Source organism: Ambystoma mexicanum, chromosome 9 (genome assembly GCF_040938575.1).
Source record: "Ambystoma mexicanum isolate Mex_15411 chromosome 9, UKY_AmexF1_1, whole genome shotgun sequence".
NCBI classification, from domain to species: Eukaryota; Metazoa; Chordata; class Amphibia; order Caudata; family Ambystomatidae; genus Ambystoma; species Ambystoma mexicanum.
The window spans coordinates 1058312148-1058339178 of NC_090931.1; positions in this window are offsets into that span (position 1 = coordinate 1058312148).

A 27031-nucleotide genomic window follows, 5' to 3' on the forward strand; every position below is an offset into this window, starting at 1 on the left:
GAGTCTGGTGTCACAAGCGCCAAGTCTGACTCCAAGTGGGTCTTTGGAGGGATGGAGAGGCTCTTGAGGGCCATGTAGGTGATTGTGGCCTGGCTCCAGCCTGACATCTTGGAGGGCTGGGGTCATGAGGGGCAGGAATCATGACAGCACTCCCCCCCAAGGCCCCTCTCAAGGTGGCTCTTCTGTCTGGTTCTGGTTTGGTTGGATGGTTTTGATGAAATCTTCTAAGCAAGCGAGGTGCATGGATGTACTCACAAGGATCCCATGTCCTGTCTTGTGGATCATACCCTTTCCAGTCTACTAAGTAGTATAATTTGGATCTGACGTACTTTGAATCTAGGATGTCCATGACTTCGAATTCTGGCTCCCCGGCGACTACTACTGGCTGCGGTGGCGTTGCTACCCGGGTCCCAGGTTGAACAGGTTTAAGGAGAGACATGTGGAACACAGGATGAATCTGCATGTTTGACGGCAAAGCTAGTCTGACCGCCACAGGATTTATCACGGAGGTGACAGTGAATGGACCAAGGTATCTTGGAGGGAAAGTTCGGGCTCCTTTAATGGACACGTGTTTAGACGCCAGCCAGACTTTGTCTCCCACTTGGTAGTTGGGGACCTTTGCTCGGTGTTGATCAGCAAACTTCTTTTGACAATTCTTAGCTTGAAGTAGGTGTTCAGCTGCCCTTTTAAAGGTTTAAGAAATGGTTGTGTGCAAGGTTTTGACTGCTGGCATTTCCAGGGTTGTAGGAACGTCCAACTCAGAAGTATGTGGGTGCCTGCCATACATGGTATAAAAGGGTGTCTGCCCAGTGCTGGTGTGTAGGGAATTATTATAAGCATATTCAGCTAACTATAATAGGTCAAACCAGCTTCCTTCAGCTTGGTGTAACATGCAACGCAAATACTGCTCGAGCGTCTGATTTGTCCTCTCAGTTTGACCATCCGTTTGGGGATGGTGACTGGTGGATAGCCGGATGTCGATCTGGGCAATAGAGCAGCATTTCCTCCAGAAGTTAGATATGAATTGAGTACCTTGGTCTGAGACCAAAACTGAAGGAAACCCATGGAGCCGTACGATGCCTTCAAGAAATACCTTTGCCAGAGTGGAAGCATTTGGGAGCCCCTTAAGAGGAATGAAATGTGCCATTTTTGAAAATAGGTCCACGACCACAAGAATAGTGTTAAACCCTTGACTGGGTGGTAAGTCAGTAATAACATCGAGGGACAAAGTGTGCCAGGGTGCTGGTGGGATTTCCAATGGTTGTAATAGCCCAGCCGGTTTCTGCTTGGACGACTTGTTTTGAGCACACACTCCACAAGATAGGATGAATTGGATAATGGGCCTCATTCCGAGGCTGGCGGTAAGGGTTAACGGTCACCGTTAATGGCAACGGTGACCGTTAACACTTACCACCATATTCCGAGTTCCCTTTTGCGGGTTGGCATGTAACGCCTGCTTTTAGCAAGCGATAAAAATCCAACCCGCAAAGGGACCTTGGAGTAAATTACGGCACCGTAATTTACCGTGCCGTAATTTACTCCTTCCCCATTCCCATTGAGCCCTATGGGGGCAGGAATGGGGATGGGGAACCGGTATGGTGAATGGGGAATTACCGGTCCCTCCAACCTTGGAATGGACCGGTAATTACTCCATTCACCATGCCGGATTTCCATGGAGTAAATAGCTCCATGGTTGCTTACCATGGTGCTATTTACTCCATGGATAGCGCCAGCCTCGGAATGAGGCCCAATGTCTTTACGCCACATGGGCCACCAATAATTTCGTTTTTACCTTGGCTAGGGTTTTAGCGATTCCGGGGTGGCCTTCGATCAAGGAATCATGATAACCGGACATGACTTGTTCTTGTAGTTCTTGGTTTAGTAAGAATAAACTATTCCTGAAGTAGGGCAACTGATCTTTTATCATGTAATGTTCTTCTTGTGCACTCCACGCTTGTAATTGTGCCGGACTCATCAGGTTTTGGATTTCTTCATGTAATTCTTTCTGAGTTATGGTTGCTGTGATTCCTAGGAGCTTGTCACTTGGGATGATTGCTATTGGTTCAGGGTTCTGATACCCCTGCTCTTCTACCCCCATATGGGAAAGGGCATCGGCCTTCCCGTTTTTCACCCCTGGTCGAAATGTAATCACGTAGTCATATTCAGCAAAAAAAAGAGCCCAACGTAGTTGTCGTGAGGATTGGGCCTTTGCCGTTTTTAGGTACTGGAGGTTCCGGTGGTCAGTTATTACGGTGATTGTGTGTCTGGAACCCAAGAGGTAGTGCCGCCATGCCTTAAAGGCTGACTTAATGGCCAGGAGTTCTTTGTCTGTGATAGCGTAATTGAGTTCAGCGGGTGTGAATTTACGCAACCAGAAGGCAACAGGGTGTAACTGGCCCGTTTCGGGGTCCTTTTGTGAGAGGACGGCTCCCATAGCCATGCTTGAGGTGTCCGTTTCCACCAGGTATGGGAGATCAGGGCGAGGGTGGCGTAAGATTGGGGCAGATGTGAATCTTGCTTTGAGTTCCTGGAAAGCCTCCTCGGCTTCTGTTGTCCACTGGAACCTTTTGCTGCTTTTCCTTAGTAATGACGTGATGGGATGCATGATTTGCGAAAATCCTGGGATGAACCGGCGGTAGAAGTGTGCAAAACCCAGCATACTTTGAACCCCCTTGAATGAATTTGGGGATGGCCAGTTCAGGATAGCATCTACCTTGTGTACATCCATTCGGATTCCATTCGGGCTGAGAATAAAGCCCAGGAATTCCACCTCGGAGACGTGGAATGAGCACTTTTCGAGCTTGGTGTAGAGCTGGTGTTGACGGAGTTTCTCCAATACGGATCGCACGTGTTTAACGTGGTCCTGCTTTGATGCGGAATATACTAGGATATCGTCGATGTACACTAGAGCACAGACATCAATCAATTCCCGCAGGACATCGTTCATGAAGTATTGAAATGCAGCAGGCGCGTTGCAAAGGCCAAATGGCATTACTTGATATTCGTACAAGCCGTATTTGGTGCGAAAAGCGGTTTTCCATTCGTCCCCCTGTTTCACGCGAACAAGGTGATATGCCCCCCTCAGGTCTAGTTTTGTGTAGATTTGGGCATCTTTCACTTGATCAAGCAATTCAGGGATCAGTGGCAGGGATAGCGATTTTTTACGGTAATCTGGTTCAGTGCGCGATAGTCGATGCACGTTCTCAAGTCCCCCTCCTTTTTCAGTACGAAGAATAGAGGACTGGCTGCTGGAGACTTCGAGGGACGGATGAACCCGTTGACCAGGTATTGGTCAAGATAGGCCTTCAGGTGCTGGTTTTCTGGTTCCGTGAGTGCGTAAATTCGCCCACAAGGGATTTGTGCGCCGGGTATCAGGTCGATTTGGCAATCGTATGGTCTATGCGGTGGCAGGGTATTAGCCAGTTCTTTCTGAAAGACATCTTGAAAGTCCTGGTATTCACTTGGTAGGGTGCTGATTGCCACAGTCGCAAGCGTGGAGGTTCTGGTGTCTATTGGTTGTTTCTCTTGGCGATAACATGTTTGGGCGCAAGTCTCGGGAAAGGCCAATTCTTTTGCTCGCCAATCGATTCGAGGATTGTGAGCTACCAACCATGGCATTCCCAAAAACATCCGGAGCTGTGGTGCCTTAATGAGGTCGAAAACGATAGATTCTTGGTGTCCATCCTGGCACAGAAGGGTTAAAGCTGCAGTGCATTGGGATACTGGACCAGAAGCTATTTCCGTGCCGTCGACAGTGGTAACAGCGTCGGTGGTTGATTTAGGGTGTAACAGAAGCCCCATCTTTGCCGCAAGATCCTGGTAGATGTAATTCCCAACGGCTCCACTGTCTATGTACGCTCTTACTGTATGCATCCAAGATGGTTGTTGGTGATTGATCAAGACCACAGATAGTGCAAAATGGGAGGTCTGTAGTTCACTTTCTTCGCTCGACAAGTGGACCCCTACACTTGCCAGGCTGGGGAGTTTTCCGATTCCTTGATGGTATCTTCCTTGTCCGTGGCCCCTACCGTCCTCCTCGGTGGCTTCACAGGGCACTCTTTAAGGAAATGACCTGACCTTCCACAGTACAGACATAACTGCTGCTGTCTCCTTTTATCCCTTTCCGCTTTAGTCAAGGGGGATCTGACCCACCCGATTTGCATTGGTTCTCCTGAACCTTACGTTGTTCGGGCAGTATTGTCCTTTGAACGCACATACATAGGGCGAGGGTCCAGTCTGGTTCAATCTGCTTTTCGGTCCTGCAACCTATGATCCAGTTGAACAACAAGGTCAATGAATTCTGAGCAGTCTTTCGGGGGGTTCACTACTTGTGCAAGAACATCCTTGAGCTCCCCCTGCAACCCCTGATGAAATAATGTGGTTCTCTTCTCCACTGGCCATTCTGCTTCAACTACGAGTCTATTGAACGTGGCTATGTATGTTAATAGGTCTTGATTCCCTTGGCGTAGGGACAGAAGTTCGTTGTCTAATGCCTGCCCATGAGTACAACGGGCAAACAGCTTTTCCATCTCCTGCTGAAAGCCCCTGAAGTCATGCAGCAAAGGATCGTCTTGGGCCACAAAGAGTACAGACCAGTCCGTGGCGCTACTACTCAGGTAGGACAGCACAAAAGGGACCCGTGATTGGTCATTCGGAAAGGCCACTGGCCTACAAAGGAAGTGCAGGCGGCACTGGTTCATGAACGTTGCAAACCTCTTGGGAGCCCCCGTAAATCGTTCGGGCGGGGCCAAGGGAACTGCCCCAGGAAGGGTTATCTGAACGGGATTGGCTGATGGCGCTGGCATCGAAGGCACGCTTCCCAGCAATGGTGCATGCCCTGCTTGTGACTGGAGAAGTTGCCGGCTTAAATCATCAGTGCGTTCTTTGGCTACTATCAGCTCTCTGCTCAGGGTGTTGGTCTCCTGCCTGGCTGCATGTACTTAGAAACGTAGCTGCCCCAACATGTGGGCTAACTGGTCGGTTTCTGATGTTTCCATGACGCCCACGTGGATTTTGATGTGAGGCTTTGCATTCTGTAACACTGACCTGGTATCCACAGGGACATCACTCAGCCTGTTCTGACCTCTTACGACCTCAAACCCTTCCCTGGAGGCTTTTCGACTGGAGACTGGGCCTGAAACACAGGATTGGTAGAGTTTAACTCCCTATTGTCTCTGTGTGCTTGAACCCCTTCTTCCCGGGGTGCAACCCTTCCCTTGGATCCACAGCTCATCTTGTTTTCTTGGAAAGTGTGCTCTCCGTCTTGCTTTCAGCGCAGGGGCACGTTGATTGATGCGGGCTCGTTGCTGCCTAGTTACTTCACTGGCAAGAGTCCGACAGGTAAGTATAATGAGTCTTTTGAACAGTTCTCTAACTTCGTTCCTTTCCTTCCTTAGATGATGGCTGGCGTCCTGGGATGGCGGCATGCTGCTGAGGTGAGTAGCGCTGAAGGTGAGTGAGAGCGCGATGCACGATGCACCCCTTTCGTATTTGCATTGAATTGAGTTCTTTTTCTGTGTCTTTTAGGTGCCGCGACGTTTTCAGCATGGATGCCGGTTATGAAGAACAAATGCGGTGGGTAAGCGCGGTATGCAGCGCCTCTAGATGTTTCCACTCTAACCTGGAGTGTCTTTTCCATCTTGCAGTTGGATGAGAAGTTCCAGAGACAGAGTTCCCCCAGAGCAGCTGGGATTCAGGTAAGCGTTTGAAGCTCGTACAGTATTTAAAAATAAGCAAAGATTTGCAGAATGCTTACTAATGCCTTTTTTCTGTTCCTTTCCCTTTTCCTTAGGAAGCAGCATGCCGGGATGGGAATGACACCGCCGAAGATGCCCGCAGAACAGAAGGAGCGATGAATGATGGGCAGAAGCGCTGCAAGGTAAGGCTGTTCCTAACGGTGTTCTTGTTCTTGCAGGAGCTGAGTGCAGAAGAAAGATGCAGGCCTACTGGAGACCGATCCGAACACGGTGAGCGTCACGCTGCAGGTGCAGAAAACGCAAAGCATGTTTCTCCACCTGGGTGTGGCTTAAATAGTCTCTGGGTATCCCAGGTGTCTCTGGGCTGAACCACACCCAAAAGACTAGACCTCACATGCAGTTCTGGGAACCGAAATATGTGGGGGCATCCATCTTGTCCCCATCAATGCACTACAAGTCCAATCCCCAATGTTATCCTATGGGAGTGAGTGAGTCTGGTGCCACAAGCGCCAAGTCTGACTCCAAGTGGGTCTTTGGAGGGATGGAGAGGCCCTTGAGGGCCATGTAGGTGATCGTGGCCTGGCTCCAGCCTGACATCTTGGAGGGCTGGGGACATGAGGGGCAGGAATCATAACAGCGATTGGGGGAAAGAGGTGGTGGGTCGAGACAGGGGGGGCGAAGAGTGTTGAGAGATTGAGGGGGACCAGATACGTTTCCTCTTTAGTGTCTTTGTTGTGATTGGTGTGTGAGAGAGGGTGGGGGGTCAGAGAGGGAGAGAAATGAGGGTTCTGTTCTTGCTAGGGCTAGGCGTGCGTTTTTTAGGGAGGGGAAAGGGTGTGGTCGGGGGGAGGTGGTGGGGCTTTGTGGGAAAGGAGGGTGTGGATGGTTGCAAGGCGTGGTGTGTCCGGTATGATGGTGAGGGGAGCGGGCATGATCAACGTGGGCTGGTCGGTGGTGGGGTTCGGGGGAGCAGTGGTCTTAGGGTGGTTGGCTCGCCATCGTGCACCTCTGGCTTGGTGGTTGGAAAGGGGACGGGTAGGGGATGTCAAGGAGGGTGGGCTGATTTGGGAAGGGGGGACAGGAGGCAAGGCAGACCGGAGAGTGGTGGCGGTCCACAGAGTTTGTTTCCGGCAAACCCTGGTGGAGAGGGTGCACTCATAGTTAGTATGAGCTATTAGGTGTAGTTTCAGGGGAGTTTATGCTTTATTGGACTTTATAAGTTTGGCTATATCACTGGGTGAGACTAGTCTTGGTTTCAGGGTTCCACTAAGCAGGGTGATATTATTCACTTATTCTAGGTTTTAGTGTATTAGTTGTACTAGGTTGCAGATATTAGGCCGTTTTGAAGTGTAGCTAGACCTTAGGATATGCTGATTAGGTGGCCTATTTAGTTACCACTACAGCACAGTTACGCTGTTGGGCAGGCTTTCCTCTAGTAAGTTGGAATACAGGTAAACTATTGGAGAGAAATTGAATGTAGCAGCACCACAGGTATGGTTTTAAGTGGACTTTAAGTGCTGTTTAGGACGGCTTTCTAATGGTAGTTCTGAATTCAATGGGGGCACGCTCGTAGGCTAACTTCTAGATTCGAGCGAGGTGCGCTATTAAGCCCACTTCTAATTTTGAGTTTTGTACAGATAGGATATTAGGGATGATTTTATATTCAGCTAATAACTCAGCGCTACTGGGCACACTATTGCATAGAGGGGGATATTATGTACTCAGAAAGGATATTAGGCATACTTCCGAGTTCAATGTGCATAGGGAGTATATTAGGCACACCTCTAAATTCAACTTTTCACAGAGAGGCTATTTGGGCACGTTTCTAAATTCAACATTCCCTGAGAGGCTATTGGGCACACTTCTAAATTCAACTTTTCACAGAGAGGATATTGGGTACACTTCTAGATTCATCTTTCACAGAGATGCTATTGGGCGCACTTCTAAATTCACCTGTTTACAGAGAGGCTATTTGGGCACGTTTCTAAATTCAGCTTTCACATAGAAGCTATTGGGTGCACTTCTAAATTCAACATTCACTGAGAGGCTATTGGGCACACTTCTGAATTCAACTTTCACAGAGAGGATGTTGGGCACACTTCTAAGTTCAACTTTTACAGAGAGGTTATTGGGCACACTTCTGAATTCAACTCATACATAGAAACTATTGGGCGCACTTCTAAATCCAACTTTCAGCATAGAAGCAATTGGGAATACTTATAAAATCAACTTTTCACATAGAAGCTATTGGAGACACTTCAAAGTTCAACTTTCACATAGAAGCTATTGGCGCACTTCTAAATTCAACTTTTCACAGAGAGGATATTGGGCACACTTCTAGATCCAACTTTCAGCATAGAAGCAATTGGGCATACTTCTAAAATCAACTTTTCACATAGAAGCTATCGGGCTCTCTTCTAAATTTAACTTTCACAGAGAGGCTATTGGGCGCACTTCTAAATTCAACTTTTCACAGAGAGGATATTGGGCACACTTCTAGATTCAACTTTCACATAGAAGCTATTGGGCACATTTCTAATTTCAACTTTCACATAGAAGCTATTGGGCACACTTCTGAATTCAACTTTCACAGAGAGGCTATTGGGCGCACTTCTCAATTCAACTTTTCACAGAGAGGCTATTGGGTGCACTTCTAAATTCAACTTTGCACAGAGAGGTTATTTGGGCACGCTTCTAAATTCAACTTTCACATAGAAGCTATTGGGTGCACTTCTAAATTCAACATTCACTGAGAGGCTATTGGGCACCTTTCTGAATTCAACTTTCACAGAGAGGATGTTGGGCACATTTCTAAGTTCAACTTTTCACAGAGAGGCTATTTGGGCATGCTTCTAAATTCAACTTTCACATAGAAGCTATTGGGTGCACTTCTAAATTCAACATTCACTGAGAGGCTATTGGGCACCTTTCTGAATTCAACTCTCACATAGAAACTATTGGGTGCACTTCTAAATCCAACTTTTCATAGAGAGGATATTGGGCACATTTCTAGATCCAACTTTCGACATAGAAGCAATTGGGCATACTTCTGAAATCAACTTTTCCCATAGAAGTTAATGGACACACTTCTAAATGCAACTTTCACAGGGAGGCTATTTGGGCACACTTCTGAATTCAACTTTCACAGAGGGGATGTTGGGCACACTTCTAAGTTCAACTTTTACAGAGAGGCTGTTGGGCGCACTTCAAGATTCAGCTTTTCACAGAGGATATTGGACACACTTCTGAATGCAACTTTCACAGGGAGGCTATTTGGGGACACTTCTAAATTCAACTTTCACATAGAAGCTATTGGGTACACTTCTAAATTCAACATTCACTGAGAGGCCATTGGGCACACTTCTAAATGTAACTTTCACAGAGAGGCTATCTGGCGCACTTCAAGATTCAGCATTTCACAGAGGATATCGGGCACACTTCTAAATGCAACTTTCACAGAGAGGCTATTGGGCGCACTTCAAGATTCGATTTTTCACAGAGGATATTGGTCACACTTCTAAATGTAACTTTCATGGAGAGGCTATTGTGCGCACTTCAAGATTCAGCTTTTCACAGAGGATATTGGGCACACTTCTAAATGCAACTTTCACAGAGAGGATATTGTGCGCACTTCAAGATTCAGCTTTTCACAGAGGATATTGGGCTCACTTCTAAATGTAACTTTCACAGAGAGGATATTGTGCGCACTTCAAGATTCAGCTTTTCACAGAGGGTATTGGGCACACTTCTAAATGCAACTTTCACAGAGAGGCTAATGGGCGCACTTCAAGATTCAGCTTTTCACAGAGAGGCTATTCAGCTTTTCACAGATGATATTGGGCACACTTCTAAATGCAACTTTCACAGAGAGGCTATTGAGCGCAATTCAAGGTTCAGCTTTTCACAGAGAATATTGGGCACACTTCTAAATGCAACTTTAACAGAGAGGATATTGGGCACACTTCATGATTCAGCTTTCACAGAGGATATTGGGCACACACCTAAATGTAACTTTCACAGGGAGGCTATTTGGGGACACTTCTAAATTCAACTTTCACATAGAAGCTATTGGGTACACTTCTAAATTCAACATTCACTGAGAGGCTATTGGGCACACTTCTAAATGTAACTTTCATAGAGAGGCTATTTGGGCACACTTCTAAATGTAACTTTCACAGAGAGGCTATTGGGCGCAATTCAAGGTTCAGCTTTTCACAGAGGATATTGGGCACACTTCTAAATGTAACTTTCACAGAGAGAATATTGTGCGCACTTCAAGATTCAGCTTTCCACAGAGAGGCTATTCAGCTTTTCACAGAGGATATTGGGCACACTTCTAAATGCAACTTTCACAGAGAGGCTATTGGGCACACTTCATGATTCAGCTTTCACAGAGGATATTGGGCACACACCTAAATGCAACTTTCACAGAGAGCCTGTTTCTAGAGTCAACTATGGGTGGAGAGGATATTATGCAAATTTCCAAGGAGAACTAGGGGACGCCGCTTGGCACAGTTCTAAAATCTAACTATGCACAGGGATGATATTAGGCACATTTCTTGCTTCAACGGTTAGTTTTGTGTTTTATGAATGCAACTATACCACAGACATGTCTGTAAATGCACACTTCTAAGTGTAATGCTACCACAATATGAAGGTTTTACAATGGTTTAGTTTCTAGGTTGAGTGGTAGGGTAGTATGGTGGGAAGTAATTGCTTCTGACCCTGCCCTTGCCACACTTACTTATTGTCGGCTTCTTGCTTCTCCTGCGGATACCTGCAGATACGATCAGGTGCCGTCACTTTGGGCGGTCCTTTGCCTTGGGTACTTAGCCGACAGGGCTGCCGGGCAGAGGGCTGCCCTGGGAGGGTCAGTTCGACTGGGGCATGTGGCCAATCAGGGCAGTGGGCGGGCACAGGGGAGGGCTGAAGGGACAAACCAGGAAGCGGCAAAGATGGCGAGGCGAGTGGGTTACAAGGACGCTGCGCACAAATTCTGGGCAAATTTACTAAAGGGGCTCACCAGGCACGGATGCGCTCACCAGGCACGGATGGCAATGAAAGAGTTGGGGATGCCGACGGCTTGTTAGATTCAGGGGCGAGCGAGCAGGAGACCAATCAGGGCAGTGGGCAGGCACAGGGGAGGGCTGAAGGGACAAACCAGGAAGCAGCAAAGATGGTGAGGGGAGCGGGTTACAAGGACACTGCTCACGAATTTCGGGCAAATTTACTAAAAATGGGGCTCAGATGCACTCACCAGGCACGGATGCGCTCACCAGGCACGGATGGCAATGAAAGAGTTGGGGATGCCGACGGCTTGTTAGATTCAGGGACGAGCGAGCAGGAGACCAATCAGGGCAGTGGGCGGGCACAGGGGAGGGCTGAAGGAACAAACCAGGAAGTGGCAAAGATGGCGAGGGGAGCGGGTTACAAGGACGCTGCTCACGAATTTCGGGCAAATATACTACAAATGGGGCTCAGATGCACTCACCAGGCACGGATGCGCTCACCAGGCACGGATGGCAATGAAAGAGTTGGGGATGCCGACGGCTTGTTAGATTCAGGGGCGAGCGAGCAGGAGACCAATTTGGGCAGTGGGCGGGCACAGGGGAGGGCTGAAGGGACAAACCAAGAAGCAGCAAAGATGGCGAGGGAGCGGGTTACAAGGACGCTGCTCACGAATTACGGGCAAACTTACAATAAATGGGGCTCAGATGCACTCACGAGGCACGGATGCGCTCACCAGGCACGGATGGCAATGAAAAAAGATGGGAAAGTCTCCAATTTTCCTGAATTATCGTTGATTTTAAAATAACTTTGAATCATTCAAATAATAACCCAGCCCACAAACTTGGACAACCTTTAAAAACCATGTTACAAAGACCATTTGGTACAGGGGCCCTCGGCTTACTGCATTTTTTGTATCAAACGTTCAATCTCTTCAGTGTTAAAATCCAGAAACCAACCTGGACCATAAAGGCCACTCTCACTCAGCACACTCTCTACCGGGGCTATATATAATTGTTTAAAATGAGCGACCCAGCTTCCCTCACAAATCAGGTATGCCTGGGAAAGAGATTTAAAATTGTCAACTCTGTTGACTATCTTGCAATAATTTGTATCAGATTTAGTGACAATACAATTCAGCATAATTTCACCTTGATTTTGAAGAAGGTGATAATGTAAACTCTTTACTCTGTTTTTGTTTTTTTAGTTTTACCTTTTTAATAGCTGCCATTGTACTCTGAACAGACCAAGAGCTCTGATTTGCCTGTCTTATAGTTCTCCTCAAAAGTGGTTTAGAGACTTGAACCTCATTATTAAAGTGCCAGTGCCTATTTCTCCTACTGTTGTATACAGATTTATACAGAATTATTCTTTATAAAAATCAGAAAAGCAGATGGTGTGCTAAATTTAGAAATCAAGCCACAATTCACAGATTACGTCTCCTAGCAAATAAGTACATTGAATTTACCTACAGTATTAAGAAACCAAATTCATCTATTCTTGCCTCGAGGAACCAGGAAACTATTAAAATCCAAGAATGAAGACATATACTTAAAAACCTTAACATCTGCGATCACTTGTTGGTGGTCGCTCGGGGAGCCGTTAACGATATTAAATTGGGGTACATTATTCCAAACAAATTTCATAGTAACAATAAAATCAATCCTAGATTTGATATTGTTGCCATGCCAAGTATACAATTAATCTTCAGGATGGTTATTAAGATCATGTAAAACAAACAGATTCCACTCTTTAAAAAGCATTGCCCATTGATGTACCCGAAATGATTGTGTGATTCAGGCTCATGGGAAAGAGTACCCCTGTCGATAACAGGATTAAGCTTCCCCAAGTTTCCTGCACAATCTGCATTTAAATGTCCTGCAATAGTGACCTCTCCAGGAACCCTATTACCAAACCAAGAAAAAAGGATCTCTGCCAATTTTTCAATGAAGATGTCGCCAGACACTTCAGTGTAATTGCAATATTTGCTAATCACTAATAACCTTGTTTTACAACTGCGAAGGGTAACTTGCACTGCCAATATTCCCTCGAGCTCTTTATCCCAGATGTTAACTTCCAGGGCCCATGAGGACTTGCCTGCAATACGCACACTTCCTTTTGGCTTATCAAAGTCACCTCTAACAGCATTTGGAGGGAAATTAAGAAACCGTCCCAGGTAATACCCTCTAACAAAAGGGTTACTTGGAGCATAACTATTTACTGAGTTCTTAAATTGGCAGAAATCCCTACGTCCTCTAATAGATGTTTAAACCCTTCGGTGTTCCATGTACATATTTTAAAACTACGGTCTCTTAGTCCCTACAGTAACTCCCATGTTCACAAGGGCCTTGGTCAGCCATGACCAATCCTCTATTTTGGCACTGTCCTCAGGCTCAGATGAGGTAAAGGAGACAGTTCTCAAGGCATTTTGTCCCATAGCGCAGGATACTATTGAAGGACGATGGATTTAATTGTTCCTTTACCTCTTGCAGGTCAAAACCACGTAATCTCAAATCATTGTAGGCAGACAAAATTACTTCTTTCACCGATCTTGATGGGACAGTAATTGCGACCACCTCAGGCCCATTGTTCCAAAAAAAAAAAAAAAACAGTGCAATATCCACAGAGTTAATTAATCTTCGTTTTGGAATGCCATGAAAGATAGAATACTTGTTCTTTTCAAACAAACTTGATATTCAAGCGGAAACATGGCTTCCAATATGAGGCACTTATTTTCCTCCTCAGAGTTCCTGCAGCACATCTTTAGTTTTTGGATAGTACTTCTGACGAAAGGCCGTACATTGTAGGTTGCCCCTTCCATTTCCTGAGATAGTCCAACTAAACATTCTCTAATTCTGGATTCATTAGTTAAGAGGACCTGTCTAACCAATGCCAAACCAGTCCCATTTCGCCTCACTGAATTGTTTATCACTCAGTTAGTCGTGCTAATACACCCTCCTGCTCCATTTGAGATGCCTGTGAATGTGTAATCTGCACGGAAGGTCCTGAGGGGTTCTGCTCCTGATGCATGTCTGTGGATAACTGCACTTCCGAACGTATGGCATTCCCCTGAATCAACATTTTGCCCCTTTTAGAAATCTTAAAAATAGGCACAATACTACCGTGCGTGCCACATCCGTTGCTCTTGTTCAGTGGTTGGCTGTCTTTCTCCACCTCCTCTGTGTAATTAAACGTTCCAAATACTTTTAAGGAGGAACTCTTGTGTGATTTACCTCTTTTTTGATTCTTGATCTTATTTTGTTGACAAGCTGGTCATCCTCGTCTATGCATATGATGGATCCCAGTCGAGCAAATATCTCTACACATAAAACTGACAAAACATTCACCTGTTTCCCATTCACCTGTTTTCCATTCACCTGTTTCGACGCGGCACCAGTCTCCTCACTCCCGTAAGATGACAGTACCTGGGAGGATGACTGGGCCTTGCGTCTATGCCTGGTGGAGGCATCCCTGCTGCCGTGCTCCACAGCACCATCTTCGCCCTTTTCTTCCATCGTCGCTATGGATAGAGAAACATAGAACACAAACATGGTACTGAACACGTGTGTTTGTCACAATGCTAATGTACATCAGTGGTACTGTCAGAGGTCACAACCATCATCACCATCCACTGCACACAGGGAAGTGGTATTCGCACACATGCACACACAATCATGTCTGTCATTCACAACAGACATTCATATCCTTGGACAAGGCACTTGCAGCACCTCAAAATTGTGCTTCCAGCTCGCATGCATATTGGGTCATACACATCTCATTCACACACATCAACTGACAGTCATGAAGCAGGCCATGGAGCTATCACGTCAGAGTGCACTCAAGGTCAAATTGGCAGCGTGAGGCAATCACACTATCAAAACCTCAAGTAACATACATCACGGAGTGTAGGCCAGTCACACACTCACTACTCAGACACATGCACATGTACACCACGCATGTCCATGATGTTGACATAAGCACTCATGTGTCACACCTCTCGCATGCCCCAGTCCAGACACAGGGATGCAAACATGTGCATGTTGTTACATGCTGGTGCGCATCACGCATTGCAACACAGACACCATTGATGCTGCACACGCTTGAACGGGCTCACATGCTGCAGTGTCAGGGACATGCACACAGACATCTGTACAGGAGGCATGCCAGACATAAGGCCAAGGTGCACACTCCAACCACATGTCAACATGCACATGCACTATGGTGGACAAGAACACATGGACACTTAGCAGTCAACTCCAGATGGAGCACCCAATCCAAGACCGGGGAGTACAGCGCTGGGTAGAAGCGCTCCAGGACCAGCATTTCGTCATTGGTCAGCCGGCCCCGGTGCCCCCCTCGGTCATCACCAGCCTTGAGGAGGCACCGGGCCTTGATGTGGGTCCTTGACATGACGTCTTCCCAGCGCTTGTGGACATGTTGATAGTCGCGGGGTACCACCCCCTCCATGTTGATAGCACCCACGATGTCCGCTCAGATCTTCCTCCGTCCTTCATTGCCGACTTGCGATGGTCCATGCAAGAGGGCATCATGATGCCCCAGGACTTGCTCCACCAGGATGCCAACTTCAATTGCTGAGAAGCTGACAGCCCTCTGCCTTGCCCCCGAGGCAGGTGTGGGTGGGCAAGGAGGTCCTGGGGCTGGGCTGTGGAGTAATGGTATGGCACATCAGGAGTCTTCTGATCAGCAGAGGTGGTCACGATGATAGGAGCACAGGCAATGGCTTTAAAACTGGCACCAAAATGCAGGGCATGGGGGCAGCAGGCACACAGAGTGGGCAGGCAGCAGCAGATGGCTTGTAGGAGGCAGTTCGGGACAGTTGGAGGCAGGTAAATAGGCTGGTAGGTAGGAACATGGGTCTTCCATGTTACTCGCATGGCCAGCTGGAAACTGAGTGACTCTGCCTGTGCGGAAACCCTGCGTTAGTGTGGAATCAGAGGAAAGGCCCTAAGCGCGTAAGTTACATGACACGCGCTGAATACTGGGCGTCGCCGTTCAGTATGGGTTAAAGGTGTGCGTAGGACAACATTTCAATTTATGTGCATTTTGTGGCAGATGGACGCACAGACTTCGGAGTATTTTGGGGTCACACGCAAACTGTTCACTACTGTGACAGTGCGTACTTCTTGTTTTGGAGGGGGAGTTGCCTCCACGCACACGTGCATGTAACTTTCTTTTTCGACGAGGCAAACAGTAAGTCGCATTCGCTATTTTCCATACTGTGGTTTCCCCTGCATGTCGCATACCCCCATTTTCGAGGTCATAGTACCCTACGTGTTCGTTGCGTATGCATTTTTTGTGTTGCTGGGTGCCACAGCGTACTGCGTAATGTTTTTACTTCACACGTGGGTTACCAATGGGTCGCGTACACAGTAATTTTGTTTTTGGGCTGCCTGTGCATTACACAACCTGTTATTTTTTTGTCCCCAGGGGTTACATTGAGCCTAGCTGGAGTACAGTGGTACGTTTTACATCACGTACACTGCCCCCTCTCTCAAATTGCCCAGGACAATCGATAGCTGCACCTCCCATTGCACCAATCCATCTGTGTCATGACTGGGAGGCCAACTAGTGGGAAGGGAGGCGAAGGTGGCTGGGGTGTCGGAGGTGCCCAAGGTGGCGGAGGCACACGAGGTGGCAGAGGTGTGCGAGGTGGCAGAGGCGCCTGAGGTGTGCATGCTGGCGGAGGTATCTGGCCCGTGCAGGGAGAGCCATTCCCCCCACCCAACAGGGTCAGGAAGCTGCAGGGGCAGCTGTAGCAACCACCACCCAGCCTCCGGGTCACCTAGCCATGCCTGTGGTGCTCCCCGCCCCGGTCCACAGAGACACAGGGGCAGATGCTATCTGTGCATCGAAGGGGAAGGGACATGCTGTGCAGCGTCATGGCAACGGCACCCAGGGTCCAGATGCATCAGTGTCACCTGCTGTACACACCCGCCAGGGTCAGGTAGCTGCAGTGCCAGCTGTAGCAACCACCACCCAGCCTCTGGGTCACCCAGCCATGCCTGTGGTGCTTCCAGCCCTGGTCCACGGAGACGCAAGTGCAGATGCTATCCGTGCATCGAAGGGGAAGGGAAACGGTGTGCAGCGTCACGACACCGGCATCCAGGTACAGCCACTTGCAAGGGCACCTACAGTCACACCACCAGTGTGTGATGCCACAGCTCAGGCAACCTGTGCTCTAGCCCCTACTGACCCAAGTGGTCCCAGCCACTCTGGGTCTGCACAGCCTTGTAAGAAGGCAAAGCGTGTAGTAGGGAAACAGGCTCAGTCCCAAGGCACGGCACAGGAAACCTGCAGGTCGAGGAAGAGGAGCTTTAGTGATGAGGAGCTCCAGGTCCTCGTGGACTATGTGCAGGTACACCAACATGACATGCTTGTGCAGGCAGGGAGCACACATACGCCTGCACAGCGTATGGCCCACTGGCAGCGTGTCGCTGACCTTATTAAAGCCTTGGGCCATGAGAGGCGCTCAGCTACTGACGCAATGAAGTGTTGGTATGACCTCTGGCGCCGAGCCAAAGGTGCGATGGGTGCCAACTACGCCTCTACTCTGGTGACTGGAGGTGGGTCACCACGAGAGGATGAATAACTCACTCCACAGGAGGAGAGCATAGGTGCTATGATTGATGTGGAGCAGGTCTAAGGCATGGGAGACCTGCCAATTTATGAGGAAATGTCTGGTAAGTGGTGATGCGTGTGTGTCCAGGTCATGTGTATGTTGCTTGGATGAAGTGTGTTGGTTGTCTGGCAGTTCTGGCTGCCATTTGCATGACTGTAATGGGTGAACCATGTCATGGTGGACTGACACATGCTTGTTGACCTGCAGAATGCATACGCACAATTTACTGCACACCATGACAAACCCCATCACCACACCTGCTCACTCCTTTGATGTCACTCTGTCCAGCCAGGCTCTCTTGGCCCTCTTCCTGCTCCAACCTGTGATGGCAGATAGCCTGTGACAATCTTGCACTCCACACTGGCCTTCTCTCCGCACATCTCTGACGTCTCTGAGAGGTCACCCTGCCAGCTGCATCCCCTCAGAGGGATTCCTCCTTTCCCCTCCTTTCCCCAGTAGCTCAGTATCTCCAGAGGACTGGTCATACTTATGGTGGGGTGCTTTGTGGGATGTATTAACCCACTTATGCTCTGCCCTGAGGCATCACTGTGTTCTGATGGTGCCAGAATTATCAAAATGGCCGCAAAACCCTTGTGCGCGCCAAAACCTTTGAAAATCGTGCTGTGTAACACGAAAAGATTGCTGCCAAATCTACCATGCATGTTGTCAGTGGCGGAACAGAGATCTCACTCCTGAAACATGGCACTGGGCTTCACAACAAGTGAAAATGTTACCCAGAGGGAAAAACAGTACTTTGCTGAAAGGAATCCAAAATCTTGCTTTTAAATCCTTTTTCTTGGTTGCTGAAACTGCAGAATGCCAGACAAAACACCCTCAAACATCCAATATTCTTTCTGGGTGCTACAATTCGCTTAATTCAAGAAATCATTATGAACATACTGTGATGCTGGAAATGTATCGGAGGGACAAGGCCCCTTTTTATTGTGTGTTCTGTCTTGTTTTCCACGCAGGAATTCATGTGGGACTCTTGGCGGTACAGCTCGCTCTCTTGGTTTGGTGAACAGACCCACGGGATAGCCGTATGGCACCCATGGGTAGGGGTGCAACCCTGTGCCCCTAGTGTATGTTTTTGGGCACCTGTGTGTGACCCACAGAGCAGGGTACGGGCTGGTGGCAGCTACGTGCTGAATTGACTGGTGCCCTGAGCGTCCTCCATTTTGGGATGCCCAGGCCCTGTCATTGGAATCGGTAGATTCCTGATGGAGACAAAATGGCCCCCATGGCCTCTTGCCTTCCATCGCCTGTTACCTTGATCTTCCCGAAGTCCCAGGAAGCCCTGACTCTGTCCCTTCCCCCGACCGGCTGTTGGGTGTAAGTTCCTTATATGGTGGTGTGGGGAAGTACTGACCAGACTGGCTGGAGCCTTCTCAAAGACCGTATGTTGTGGGTACGCCTGTGGGTGGGTCCTGGGTGAATGGAGTGTGTGCCAAATACGCATTCTATGTTGTGGGTCTCTAGTATCTAGTGGTTGACACAATGACTGAGACAGCCCTGCCAGAAGCCTGTATGAATGCAGTGTGGAGTGTTGACTTGCTTGGTACTTGTCCCAATACACATAACTTGTTGTGAGTGTCTGGAGAGAAGTGAATGGCCTGAATGCACTATGCACCTGATTGGCTACCTGCCTGCATGAATGCCCTTAGTCATGATTGAATGCTTGAGTGTGACCCAGCGGAATGAATAGGAGAACAACAGTATATCTGGGGACCTCTCACTGCTAGGAATCATGTTCAGAGGCTGAAGTCCACTACGATGAGTAACTGGAGTAACTGAAGCTTGACCTTGAAGCCCTGCTGGACGAGAAGAATTGCTGTTGCTCTCCTTCACAATCTGAAAGCTGCTGTCCCTCCAAGGACTGACCCAGAGAGGACCTGGTAAGGCGCCCTCGTCCCGAGCTATGGGGTACCATTGTGCACCAGCAGATCTTTGCCAAACTGTTGTCTGCCACTGTCGACGACCGCCGTCGCCGACTGGAGCCGTCGTGCTCCCGTTTTGCCTAAGAACTTAATTTGAGCAAAGGACGCTCTCATCCGCATCATCGCCGCTGTATCCTGCTGGAGAAGGCCTGACCGTTGACGCGCCGAGGAGCATCTGCTGATGGGTTTCCTGCCACCCAAAGACCACAGAGATGCCGACGACTCAACGCCCTTGCTGGGCCACAGTTCTTCAAACTCTTTGCGGTCCAGAACTATGGACACCGAGGTGCCCTGCACGCCTCTTCCTTGCAGGACGCTTACACTTCCACGTCAACGAGCACCGCTAGGAACAAAGCTGCCACTTCACTGTCGTAGCTCAACCTGTTCTCTATCGGACGTTCGATGACCCATGACTCCTGCCTTAAAGGGAGGGCACTCAAGAAGGGCCGTTGATTCCCCGACCAGGAATGCTACAGCGCCAGGTACTTTGGGGTTGCAGAACTATTGGGAAGTCTAGTGTGAACAATATATAGACTGGGCTTGTATCATTATTCTACAGGTTGCCCGGGTGGGGAGATCTCCACACAGAGCTGTGTTTAACGGTAGTGACCAGTATTCTGCCAATTGTTCAACCATCTTGCTTTCCTTCCTCTCTCTACTGCTGGTTTCCTCTTTATTGATCTGTGTGACATTTTGACCGTATAGTTGATGCACTTTTATGAGATCTAATAAGCGTTGTGGTACCACTTTAGAACTGTATATATTTACCATTGTTGATTTCCTGAGCACAAAGTGTGTTCTCGTGATATTGTATATAACCTTTGAATATTATTTATTTAAAGTTTTAACCGATACAGTGTGTGGACATTCCTTTGTGGGTGCCTGGGGACTACACTGTACTTAAGAACCAGCCTGCATCACCTCCTGAGAAGCTAGGCCTTGATTGCTCGTCCATTGCTACCACAATAGAGAATCTTGGCTGGAGTCCTCTGTGCCTCTCCTCTACCATATAGAGAGCGGAAGTACAGACACCCCCCTCTGGCGTCTTTACACATACAATGTCAGGAAAAGCTGAATTTGTCATCAAAAAATTCACAGCAAAAGTGTGCCTGCCTGTGAAATCTGTCAAAATCTGGGTGCAGTACCCTAGGCCGCCTGTCTGTCAGCTGTCAGAAGCCTGCATAGAATTTAAACTTGTACAACTGAAATCTAATGTCTGAAAACTAAGCGACCTGTTATTGAGAGGAACCTAGGTTGTAACTATTTAACCCCATGGTTTAGAAGCTGGAATAAGTGTTCTAGCTGCTTGTTTTGAAATTGCAAGTTTGTTTTAAACCAAGAAAAAAATGTAACAGAATGACATTGAATTTGAGCCTGCCTAAAAGCAATGAAAACAGTCCAACAGCTTCCCCCACAGAGGCCAAGCATCTCCCTTCTGCTTCACTCCACCAGGAAATCACATTTCTGTGATTATTATTTTAGGGGAGGAGAATTTGGGGCTGCCGGGGAAGGGGACAATGGACATCCTCTGGCTGAAAAGAAATGCGAAGTGTGAAGAGTCAAATGGCCGGGCCCAGAAGGAACTGGGAGGAGACTGCTTCTGAGCTGCCAGGAGAAGGAGGCCGAGACAAACCACAATTTGTTGCTTAACAAAGGCCAAAAGCACAGTTTTAAAAAGACTGATAATTTACTGTGTAAAATTGTGAAAAGTGTGTAAACAACAGATTTGTGAATCAAATTTTTGGCGCCACATTTTAAGAGGCGCCAGACCTCTGTGAGATGTTCTGGGAAGAAAAATATGGTTTTACACCAAATGTATTTATGCCAAAAGCGTGAAACTTCATACACTTATGCCCATATTCAATGCGCCCATTTGTACAACATTTCTGATAAACTGGATATTTTGTTCCAGACAAAAAGGGCAAAATTCTGTAAAAAGCAGACACAAGATCTTACAGCGACGAGGTTTGGAGGAGTATCTGCTACACAAAATATGTAATCTATATATGTTATTGTTATAGAGATCGCACACATGGAAATATGTATTGTACCAAAAGTAGATTTTATATTCAAGGGACAAGGGGGGGATTCTCTGACTCATAAACTCACACCATCAAGGTGACACCCTGTTTCTCTCCTCCTATCAAGGTAGAGAAGAGACTCTAGCCAATCGCCTGCCTAAAGGGCGCGCTTAGGATAAACCAGCCCACACCCCCTTTATCATAAGCATACATAGAGACAGCTCAGACTGAAAAGGGGACACACAGATTCACCCACTAACCGATTGCTGGCGGAGCACCCTGCTAGAGAACCATCCATCTTCCTTGCTCCAGACTCCAGAAACATGGAAAGCAGAAAGGCCCCTCCTATAGCTGAATCATTTTCAGCTAGGCCTTAAATTTAAAGAACCAGAACTTACCCCAGAAACCTAAGGGGAACAAAAGAAACAGCCGGCCTGTGCAGTACTGCTTTCCTGCTGAAAAGAATTATCACCAGAACCAAAAGACCTGATCCAGTCCGTGCCGTGCTGTGACCAGAACCATTACACACCCGATCCAGTCCATGCCGTGCTGTGAACAGACCCAGTCCAATCCGTTGTGCCCAGCAGTCTGTCCCAGGACCAGAATCCCTGACCAGAATCCCTTACGGTTCCGTTTGAAACCCATGTAGTGAGTATCTATAGTGTTAACACTCAAGTACACAATAATGGGGGAAGGTGTGTCAACACTCTCCCCGAACCACGGAAGCCGAATGTAGTCGACCCTCCACCCGTGTTTGGCACAGATACCTGATTTATAATTACAGGATACCACGTGGCAGCCAGTGGGGGGAAGAGGGGTAGGGAGAGGTTGTGGACGGGGAGGGGAAATGTAGGAAAACCAGAAAGAGGGTTAGGGAATGCCTAAGGTGGATAGGACCGGGAAAGTAACAGGGGACAAACCCTACACTACCTCCTAACACCTTTTCTACCATAGACCAACACAGAAAACACCACGCACCAATAATCCCTCTCAATACAGGGTACTGATGTTCATCCTAGAAAACACTTGCACTCCCTAATACCTCTTAATACAGGCACAGGTTGTCATACATATACATGGACCACATATAGGCAAGCAATGATGGCAATCAGGCATTTTATATACATATGCGCAGCACATTAAGAGGGCTTCCTTAACTCTCGCACACAACATGAATCCGCAACAACAATGGAGTACCCAAACCCTTCCCGCACTTATCATTTTGTCCGGGAAGCTAATCAGCATTCCCGGACGTAATCTCGTGTAGCCCTGATAGCAGCGCAGATCCTACATGCAGACGCTGCACCTTCGAATTGGTCATAAACATGAACACACAACATCAAACCCTTCCCGCACTTATCTTTTCGTCCGGGAAGCTATTCAGCCTTCCCAGACGTATCTTGTATCGCCTTTAGAGCGCGCAAGTCTTCCTCTCCCGGCACGCCGGTCATGAAGGGGAAAAGCATTTGCAGGCACACGCGGCGTTCCTCAATCCTCCGTCATGGCTTCAGCACACGAACAGAATAAGCCACACCTGCTGTGCGCTGTTGGCCCTTGATAAGCTGTAGCTAATTAATGTCAGCTGGCCAACGCGCGCACGGCAAGAACTTCTCAATGCCCAGGAGGCTGCTGGGAAATGTAGTTTATAGCCTCCAACATGTCTTTTTAAGCCTTTTTGAAACCCTGACACCGCTTACGTCTCCACAAGCCCATATTCCTAACATTATTTCCTCTCCCAGGGCCCTTCCGAGGGCCTGTTTTATCCAGATGTTGCCGATTAAATTGTTTGACCAACCTTGGGGCATGTACCGCATCTGCAGGTTCCCAAGAACAGTCTTCTGGTCCATACCCTTTCCACTGAATCAGATACCAAAATTGACCATTCCTTTTCTTTACATCCAGAATACGCTCCACTTCATATTCTTCTTGGCCTTCTTTCATGATAGCGGGTGGTCGCTTCGTAATCATGCCCGGAGCTGCGGGTTTAAGTAACGATACATGGAACACCGGGTGTATAGGCAAAGCTGTAGGCAAACGCAATTTCATAGCAGTTGCAGAAATACATTTACTAATTTCATAGTGTCCAATAAACCGAGGTAGAAATTTTCGTGACCCCGTTAACGCCAGATTTTGTGTAGACAACCACACTCTGTCCCCCACCTTATATTGAGGACCTTTCTGACGATGTCTGTCAGCTTGCTCTTTATACTGTCTCTTGGCTCTCTCCAGATTTTCTCGTGCCCTCCGTCTTACCTCAAGAAGCAACTGTTTGCGCTCCTGTAACACTGGCATATTTTCCATTTCCGGCAAATGTTCCGGTAACATATTCAATTCATGACCATATAAACATTCATTAGGTGCCATTCCCAAAGAAGTATGATATGTGTTGTTATAGGTAAATTCTGCCAACCATAAGGCCTGTACCCATGAGTCCATTCCATCACCCAGATATACACGTAAATATTGCTAAAGAGTTTGGTTCACTCTTTCAGTTTGTCCATCTGTCTGGGGATGATAGCTGGTGGAAAGCGCACAGTTGATTCCCAGCATACGACAGAAGGCGCGCCAAAACCTGGAGGTAAATTGCGAACCTCTATCTGAGACAATACTCTTTGGCAACCCATGCAGCCTTACCACATGTTGTAGGAATAACTCAGCCAACCTACCTGCCCCCGGTATTCCCTCACAAGGAATGAAGTGGGCTTGTTTGACAGAAAATCTACCACCACCCATATGGTATCATATTGATTATCGGGAGGCAGATCAGTGATAAAATCCACAGAAATGTGTGTCCATGGTTGCTCAGGAGTGGGTAATGGTTGTAGTAAACCTCTTTTCTTAACATGTTTTGCTTTGTTACGTGCACAGTTCTCACATAATGCCACATATTTTTCCATGTCCAGTCTTAAGGTGGGCCACCAAAAGTATTTTACTAGCATGGTCTGCATTTTTCTCAACCTTGCTTGTCCTGCTAAGGGAGACTGATGACACCAATATAATGCCTTGCCTTGCAACTCTTTTATTGGTAAATATAATCACCCCTGATGATATGGCAACCCTTCCCGTATAGTTCGTGCGGGATGACTGTTCCGCCACTCTAACAATTGTCGTGAGTTTAAGGTTTTCTTGACTTGTTCAGTGACTTGTGTGGTAATAGCCCCAATAACTTTCTCTGGTGAGATAACAGTTTTCACTTCACCTATGGTATAGTCCAAATTCTGTTGCCTAGACAGCGCATCTGCCTTTCCATTTTTGCTACCTGGTCTAAAAGTAACCACAAAATCAAATTCATTAAAGAACTGAGACCATCGCAATTGTCTAGGACTAAGTGTGTGAGCTGTTTTAAAATATTGCAAATTTTTGTGATCCGTTACCACCATCACCTGGTGTATTGCTCTCAGTAAATAATGTCGCCACTCAAGGAATGCAGACCGAATTGCCAACAACTCTTTATCAGTTATGGAGTAATTTTGCTCACACCATGACAATTTTCTGGAATAAAATGCTACAGGGTGCCATACTCCCTTTTCATCTTTCTGCGACAGAATGGCTCCTATCGCCACATTACTTGCATTTGTTTCCACTTGAAAAGCCCTCTCAGTGTTAGGATGTTTTAACACGGGAGCAGTAGTGAAAACTACCTTCAACTCCTGAAAGGCTTTCTCTGCTTCAACACTCCAACTAAATTTCACCGTCTTTTTTAACAAATGCGTGATTGGAGTAACAATTTTGGTAACAATTTTGGAGAAATTGCTGATAAATCGTCTATAAAAGTTGGCAAAGCCTACAAAAGATTGTATGTCCTTGATGCATTGTGGCGAGGGCCAGTCTCTAACTGCCTGCACTTTCTTAGCATCCATCACAATTCCTGAATCAGTCAAAATAAATCCCAAAAATTCCACCTGTGTCACATGAAATGCTCATTTCTCCAATTTGACACAAAGGTGACAATCCTGTAATCGTTTCAACACTGTCCTTATGTGTCGTACACCTGTTCTGGAGATTCAGAGTAAATCAAGATATCGTCAATACATACAATGAGAAAAACATCAATGAATTCCTGCAAAACTTCTTGCATAAAAAAATGGAAAAGCGGCAGGAGCATTACATAAACCAAAAGGCATTACCAGACATTCAAACAAACCAAACTTAGTTCTAAAAGCTGTTTTCCACTCATCCCCCTCTTTGACCCGTATCAAATGGTAAGCGCCCCTTAAATACAATTTGGTATACATTTTGGCAGACCTCACTTGATCTAAAAGAACTGAAATCAATGGCAACGGAAATCTGTTCTTTATAGTTACCTTATTTAAGGCCCGATAATCAATACAAGTACGTAAAGTGACTTCTTTCTTGGGAACAAAAAATAAAGGTGAGGAGACTGGGGACGTGGAATGTCTAATAAAACCCTTAGCCAACATCTCATCTAAATATTCCTGTAAATACTGATTTTCCTGTTCTTTAAGTGCATAAATTCTGCTGCAGGGCAATTTTGCTCCTTCTTCCAAATCAATAACACAATCATAGGGACTGTGCGGAGGTAATTGTTCAGAATTCTCTTGTCGGAAACTTCAGTAAACTCCTGGTACTGAGCAGGAATTCCCTCTGTCACTGCTCCCACAATCTGATCTTCTAACCTCTTTTCAACTAACCATGTTGCTGGTCCTGTTTCTGAAACAATATGCTTTTGACACCTCTGCTCCTCAAACCACACTGTTTGTTTTTCCCAATCAATCCTTGGATTATGAAGCACCAACCAGGGCATTCCCAATATTAATCCAAATTGAGGGGCTGCTATTAGATCAAATGTAATTTCCTCTTTATGACCATGTCCACAAATCATTTCCAATTTTTCTGTCTGCTTTTTTATAGGCCCTGATACCAAAGGAGAACCATCCACTGATTTCACTCCTTCCACCTTGGTTTTGTCCAACAAAGGCAATCCTAACTGCTCTGCCAAAGTAATATCCACAAAGTTTCCCATAGCCCTGAATCCACCATTGCCAGGACCTCCTGTTTAGTTAACGCAAAGCATAACGTCACCAAAATGTATAAGTGAGAAGTCTTTCCCCCCATTGTATTCGCAACCCATCTGGGGAACTTGATCTCCATCGGGCCTGTCACATGTGTTCCCCTTAAGACCGGCCCATCTCTTTTCCCGCTTCCTTTGTACTTTTTCCCCTCCTCCACTTTTCTGCGGGGTATTGGGACATGTGCGTATGAAATGTCCTGCTTGTCCACAACAGAGACACAATTTATTAGCCTTATGCTGTTCCTTCTCTGCTGATGACAAAGGTCCTTGTATACTACCAACTTGCATTGGTTCTACCTCACTTGTCCGTCCTCTACTCCTGTCTAACCGCACAAAAGGCCCTGTTTCTGGTCTCTTTTTATCTCCTTTCCTTTCATTCATGCCATGGTCCAACCTTAAAGCTAAATCAATCATTGCCGTGCAAGTGCTTGGTTGCGGCTCCACTTGCGCAATTGCGTCCTTCAGCTCCTCGCGTAATCCCTGATAGAATAACACTGTTTGTTTAGCCACAGGCCACTCAGTCTCAATTACCAATCTGTTGAACTGGGTAACATATGTGACTAAATCCCTACCTCTCTGTCGTAATCCTAACAACTCCTTATCTTGAGCTAATGAAACCTCTCGGCGATCGAATAGGGGTCGTCTTTCTGTACCAACGGCATAGCCCATGCCGCTGCATCCCCTGTCAAATATGAAAT